The sequence below is a fragment of the Apium graveolens genome, chromosome 3 (genome assembly GCF_009905375.1).
Source record: "Apium graveolens cultivar Ventura chromosome 3, ASM990537v1, whole genome shotgun sequence".
Taxonomy (NCBI): Eukaryota; Viridiplantae; Streptophyta; class Magnoliopsida; order Apiales; family Apiaceae; genus Apium; species Apium graveolens.
This window is the reverse complement of record NC_133649.1, coordinates 44,072,666-44,079,413: the sequence shown is the minus strand read 5'-3', so window position 1 is coordinate 44,079,413 and position 6,748 is coordinate 44,072,666. Positions and strand designations below refer to the sequence as shown.

Sequence of the window (6,748 nt, the reverse complement as noted above, 5' to 3'; positions counted from 1 at the left end):
GAGGATAGATCTGTTTCTCCCCTGTATTACCCTCAAGAGGAGTGTGTTCCACAGTAGTCTTCCTTGGTTCCACCTCTGCTTCCTTATGCACTTCTTCTTCAGCCATAACTTTAGATTCTGGAACTTGAGACTTTTCAGGCTCTTCGTCTTGCTGAATTTTGGGGTATGCGACCTTTCCATCGCTTAAGGTGATGGCGTTCACCTGTTCTTTAACTTCCCTCTTGCCTGGATTGGCTTCTGTATCACTAGGAAGCGTTCCTGGTGGTCGATTCAATAAGGCATTAGAAATTTTCCCTATTTGGTTCTCCAGAGTCTTGATAGAAATAGCCTGGCTTTGGCATATAAGAGCCTGGTTTTTGCACATAAGCCTCAACTCCTCCAATTCAGATTTTTCATTCGAAGATAGACCTGCATCATGATTTTGTTGTTGAATTTGGAGTTGTCGTTTTGGTGCAAATTGTTGCTGAAAACCGGGAGTGTTGAATAGCTTATTTCCAAACTGCTGGAACGGCTGTTGCATCGTATTCTGATTGTTGCTCCGGCTGAAGTTAGGATGATTCCAGTTGTCAGGATGATAAGTGTCTGGAACTGGTTGCTGCGATCTCTGAAAATTGGTCACAAACTGAGCTGAGTCAATAGATATAGCACATTGCTCCGTCACATGCGGACCTGCACATAGCTCATAAACACTAATTATCTGCTTAACACCATAGTTAGCCAGAGAATCAATCTTCATAAACAACGCCTTTAGTTGAGCATTGATAGCCCTAGCTGTATCCACTTCAGGAACTCCTGCTACCTTGCCCTGTGGACATTTCTGGGTTGGATACTGATATTCATTAGCAGCCATCAGTTCAATTAGATCATAAGCTTCCTCATAGCTCTTCGCCCATAAGGCTACACCTAATGCTGCATCGAGCATGGGTCTGGACTGTGCTCCCAACCCATTGTAAAAACTAGTGATGATCATCCAATCAGGCATTCCATGATGAGGACACTTCCTAAGTATCTCCATGTAGCGCTCCCAAGCTTCATATAAAGATTCTCCTGATTGCTGCGCAAATTGAGTAAGAGCATTCTTGATTGCAGCTATCTTCGCCGTAGGGAAGAATTTAGTAAGAAACTTCTGAGAAAGATCTCCCAAGTAGTAATCGAACCAGCTGGTAGAGAGTGTAACCAGCTCTTAGCCTTGTCCCTCAGAGAGAATGGGAACAGTCTCAGCTTCACAGCATCTTCAGAAACACCGTTGAACTTGAAGGTGTCGCAAATCTCAATAAAGTCCCTAATGTTCATATGGGGATCTTCAGTTGGAGAACCCCCAAACTGGATTGAATTCTGGACCCATTGAATTATGCCAGGCTTGATCTCAAAGGTATTAGCTGTGATAGCTGGCCGGACAATGCTAGATTGAATGTCATTGATCTTGGGTTGAGAAAAATCCATCAAGGCTTTCGTTCTTGTTACTGGATCTCCCATTGTAATGAGTACCTGAAACACAAACAAATAAACCGTGAAAGTAAAAGAATCCGAGTCAGTGAACTTTAACGAACACTGATGACAAGCACATAAACTAAAAATTAACACCGAGTCCCCGACAGCGGCGCCAAAAACTTGTTAGGGTGAAAACACGCGCTAAAATACACTCAAGTATACGCGTTCGCAAGTAGTATAAGATATAAATCAGATTTGTTCCCACAGAGACTGGTTTAGGTTAAGTTCAATTTATGCACCTATGCAACAATGTATGATTATCGCTCAATGCTAAGACAAATAACAAATTGGGTTTTTATTAAACTAAGAGATCATACTAAATAACATTAACGAAGAGAATTGAGGTTGAATTACTATATATGACAAACATGGGATCCTAACTTCATTAAATACTTCATTCAATAGCCTTTTCATTCTTAATCTTAGCATGTGATGGTGATGACACTAATCAGATAACACAAAACTGATAAACGCCAATTTTCGTTGCACGAGTACCATTCTACCAGACATCCACAAAAGAGATAGAAGCTAAATAGACACCAATTATATTGAGACCCTATATGTCTATAGAATTTGACAACATAACGGTTTAAGCATAAGTTATTTATAATGATTACATAGGGCAAGTAAAACGGTTAGAGTTACCTACGTATCATGCATACAATACATGAACATATGCTAGCATGGCAAGTTCTAAACCTCTATATTCATTGTCGCTTCAATAGAGATTAACAAGCTATCTTATATGTTAGCTATGCACATAAGACGTATAAGCACAACCAATACTAAGATATCAATCAATCACTACACACCAAGATATCAAAACAAAATAATTATTGAAATCCATAAGTAAATCCGTTAGAATCCGATGACAACGATTAGTTCATAATCGAACTCATCGTCACCATGGGTTCATATGAAAGCATGGTACAAACAAGGTCTTAATAAACTGAATAATAATCAAAGTACGAATAAATGAGATCTAGGTTCAACAAGAACGAAAACGAGCATCCAAAGTTACAACTAATTCAAAGAATCACAAGTTGAAAACAAGATCTTCTTTTTCGGAGTTGTTCTGTGCTTCTAGGTCTTCTCCTTGGTATCCCAATCTTCTCGGATGATGAAAACCCTTTTTTAAGTATATATACGCCCCTAGTGGACCTGGACCTTTAAAATCGTCAAATTCCACTCAAAAAAAGCTTTTTCAGCGAAATCAGCGACCAGCCGCGCCTTGGGTGGCCGCTCAGCTCTCCGGTCGGACGCTCAGCTCTCCGGGCGGGCGCTCAGCTCTCTGGGTGGACGCTCAGCTCCTGTCTGGAAAAATTTCTGATGAATCTTATTTTGGCCATAACTTGAGTTATACTCGTCAGAATTAGGCGATTCAACTGCCCACGTGAAGCTATTGAGATTCTCTACAACTTGAAAATGGCCTTGGCTTCCAAATCTGATCACTTTTATCATATTTCCTTTAAAAGCTCATTTCTTCATATAACTAATACCTGAAATACAATAACACAAAAACACATCAAAATACCAACAACTTGAGTCCAAAACACCAATTTAAGCTTGTAATAAAGCATTCCAAGTGGATATAAAATCCACTTATCACTCGTCTACAGACGATACTGGAATCGAGCTGGCCGGAGATAAGAAGAACTCGTCATCCAGTGAATTTTTTCGAGTTATTCCGACCAACTCAGGGGTTATTGAGTTTTTTTTATTACATGATTGAATTCATTGTGTTCCATAGATTAATTCTGGAGTTTTTGGTGATGTGAGGATTCCGGGATCGCCAACTCCGGCGAAACTAGACGTTTTTCCGCCGAGGGTTGTGAAATTTGCAGTTTGGTCCCTGTTCATTTGAAAACGATGAAGTTTACTCCCTGTAGTTTTTAAAGTTTGCAAATTTAGGATTCTTGTTTTAAAAATTTATAATTAACATATTTTTTATTTATTTTAATTTCAGAAATTCGATTTTAATTATTAAAAATTCCAAAAATCATTATTTTAATTCTAAAAATTATTTTTAATTCAAAAATAAATCTGAATTATATTGTTAATTATTTTTAGTTAATAATTAATTAGTTAATTGGTCAATTAAATTGAATATTAATTAATTAATTAACTTAATTATTTATTAATGATTTTAATTGATTATTTAATAAGATTCAATTATTTCTCTTGATTTAAAAATTCTGAAAAATAGTTTCGAGCTTTAAAATATTATTTTAAATTGTTTTCAAGGCTCGATAAATATTATAAAATGATTTTAAAGTCAGATTTGGGTACATGACTTTAAAAATGATTCAATGACCCGTTTTAATTCCGAAAAATGTTTGAAAATTCGTATTAAATATCTGAAAAATCATTTTAACCCCGAATCTTCTCTGAAAAAGTATTTTTATCGAATATTTTATGTGCTATGTGTTATATGTGATCCGATTGGTGTACGATATGCTTATATGTGTATTGTTTAACTGTTTTAATCGTAATTTTCAATCCGTAAGTCGGATTTGGGTAAAACAAAGAGTAGATAGATACTTGTGATGTTTAGCAGAGGAAGCGAGGCGTAGAAAGGGGAAGCAGATAGTCAGTGAATAGGAGACGGTGAACGAGAACAATTGAAGTGTAATCAGAGTGAGAAAAGGCAAGTGATTCCTAAACTATCTAGATATATATTTTGAATAATTCTATTTTATATTGCAAGTGCTTTGAAGTATTTACCCTTAAACCCTGATTACAATTATTGGTTTTGAGCCGTAAGCCTTATTCTTTATAAACCGTTGATTGGTGAAAACCCAGATACAAACCACAGATATACGATACTGCTCCATAAATACATACAAACTAAATACCGATCACTGAACCAGAATTGTTTAATATTAAAACCTTCAGACCTTGTACACCAGAAGACTAATCCTTATGACCAAGAGACCTTGATTCTTCTATTATGAGATTCTTTTACCAACTGATAGTCAATCTTTGTACTTATCTTGTTATATCATATTGGTGATTGCAAACCACCTTATGCCTGAAGATCAGTGTTGTTTATGATTTTATTTATTGATTTACATTCTGCTATTTTTATAAAATCGGATTATTTTATAAAATGTGGACCATATTTGTGGTCTGACCAGACTGGTGGTTACGTTAGGCCAATGTGTGCCTTGGATACAATAATTAGAGTAGAGTTGCGTGCCTTGCTCGGGGTTAGTGCGTGACTGATCAGCAGCCAAACTTTGGTTTTTAAATTAAAAATGAATGTCTAATTTTAATCATTGCTTATAAAGAAACTTGATACCCTAAATTATTTCACTTGATCATTGCTTAATCTCAGTATTGTCACTGTGACTTGCTGAGCTAGTTAGCTCATTTGTGCAATTTTGTTTATGTTCTTTTCCAGTTAAGAAGGAACCTGTTGGTAGCGAGGATCCCCTATTAGATATATTTGATAATGTTATGACTAATATAATTTATGTTTAGATTTCAGATCTTACTTAACAGGACAAATCAGTACTTAACTATTGATCAGTACTTATACTGGAAGTCAGGACTTAAGGATATCAGTACTTATATTATCAGGAGATAATCATCAGAAGTTAGATATCAGAACTTAAGTGCTGAAGGACGATCAGATAAGGACAGTAGCTGATTAAAGGAAAGAAGATCAAGATAAATATAAGAAGAGATATGCATGAAGAAGGAGTTCCGTGAAGAATGGAATACTTGGAAGAAAAGATATCTGATTGATATGTTTTAGGAAGCAGAATTATATTCCATATCAATTAGCGATTATCTTGTAACTGTGTAGTATATAAACACAGACATAGGGTTTACACTATAAGTGTTATCATATTTGAGAAGATTATTTATTGTAACCCTAGCAGCTCTCGTGATATTTGTTCATCACTGAGAGGTAACAGTTCCATACTATAACAGAGTTTATTGTTTCAATAAAGTTTGTTTTCTGTTACTTAATATATTAAAGTTCGATTTGATTGTATTATACACTGTATTCACCCCCTCTACAGTGTGTGTGACCTAACAAGTGGTATCAGAGCTAATCTGTTAACACACATACAGCTAAAGATCCAAACACAATCATGTCTGACACAGAAACTCCAACTAAGCCTACCAAAACTGAAGAACCTCCAAAGACACAAATTCAAAGTCGGTATGAGACTATCAGAGTTCCCATACTGAGACCATTTGAATATCCCAGATGAAAGGTAAGGATGACCATGTTCCTGGAAGCAACATATCCAGAATACCTTGATAGAATCAAGAAAGGGCCTCACAAACCAACCAAGCTCGCAGTTACAGTTGCAGGTGAAGCAGCAAAGACCGTACCAAAGGAGAAGAGTGATTATACTGCTGAAGATATAGCATCAATTGCTAAGGATGCTAAGGTACGACACTTACTGCATAGTGCCATTGATAATGTAATGTCAAACAGGGTAATCAACTGCAAGACTGCTAAGGAGATATGGGATGCTCTGGAAACAAGGTGTCAGGGAACTGACACAATTAAGAAGAACAGGAAGACAATACTCACTCAAGAGTATGAACATTTTGACTCAAAGACTAATGAGTCATTGAATGATTTATATGATAGATTTGTCAAACTTTTGAATGATTTGTCATTGGTTGATAAAGAGTATAATCTTGAAGATTCAAACCTTAAATTCCTGTTAGCTCTTCCTGAATGCTGGGATTTGAAGGCAACGACAATAAGAGACAACTACAATCTTGATGAAATAACTCTTGATGAAATCTATGGAATGCTCAAGACTCATGAACTTGAGATGGAACAAAGAAGCAAATGGAAAGGAGGAAAGTCAAGGACGGTTGCTCTTAAGGCTGAAGAAGAATCCCCCAAAGCAGCTTCCTCAAGGAAAGACAAGGGTAAAGCTCTTTTCATAAAGTCTGAAACTGAGTCATCAAGTTCTGAAAGTGATGATGACTCAGATTCTGAAAGCTTGCCTGAGACTGATATTGATGATGAGATGATGAAGCTGTGTGCTCTTATGGTGAAAGGAATCACAAAGATTGCATACAGGAAGTTCAGGAAGGGAAAGAAGTTTTCCAGGAAAGGCATAAGTTCTGATAAGAAGAATTTCAGAAGATCTGAAGGTAGAGGAGGAAAGTTTGACAGAGGAGATTATACAAATGTTAAATGCTATAACTGTGGTGAAAAAGGCCACATATCTCCTGATTGCAAGAAAGCAAAGGGTGACAAAGGCAAGGCTCTTGTCAC

The 6,748-nt window shown here is 36.5% G+C and overlaps 1 non-coding gene across 1 annotated transcript; it reads left to right on the top strand.

The window, feature by feature from the left end:
• Positions 1-980: 980 nt before the first annotated feature.
• LOC141716384 (small nucleolar RNA R71) lies at positions 981-1,087 on the top strand. Its single transcript, XR_012573096.1, has one exon. It is a non-coding gene; the product is annotated as a small nucleolar RNA R71 (small nucleolar RNA).
• The last annotated feature ends 5,661 nt before the right edge of the window (positions 1,088-6,748 follow it).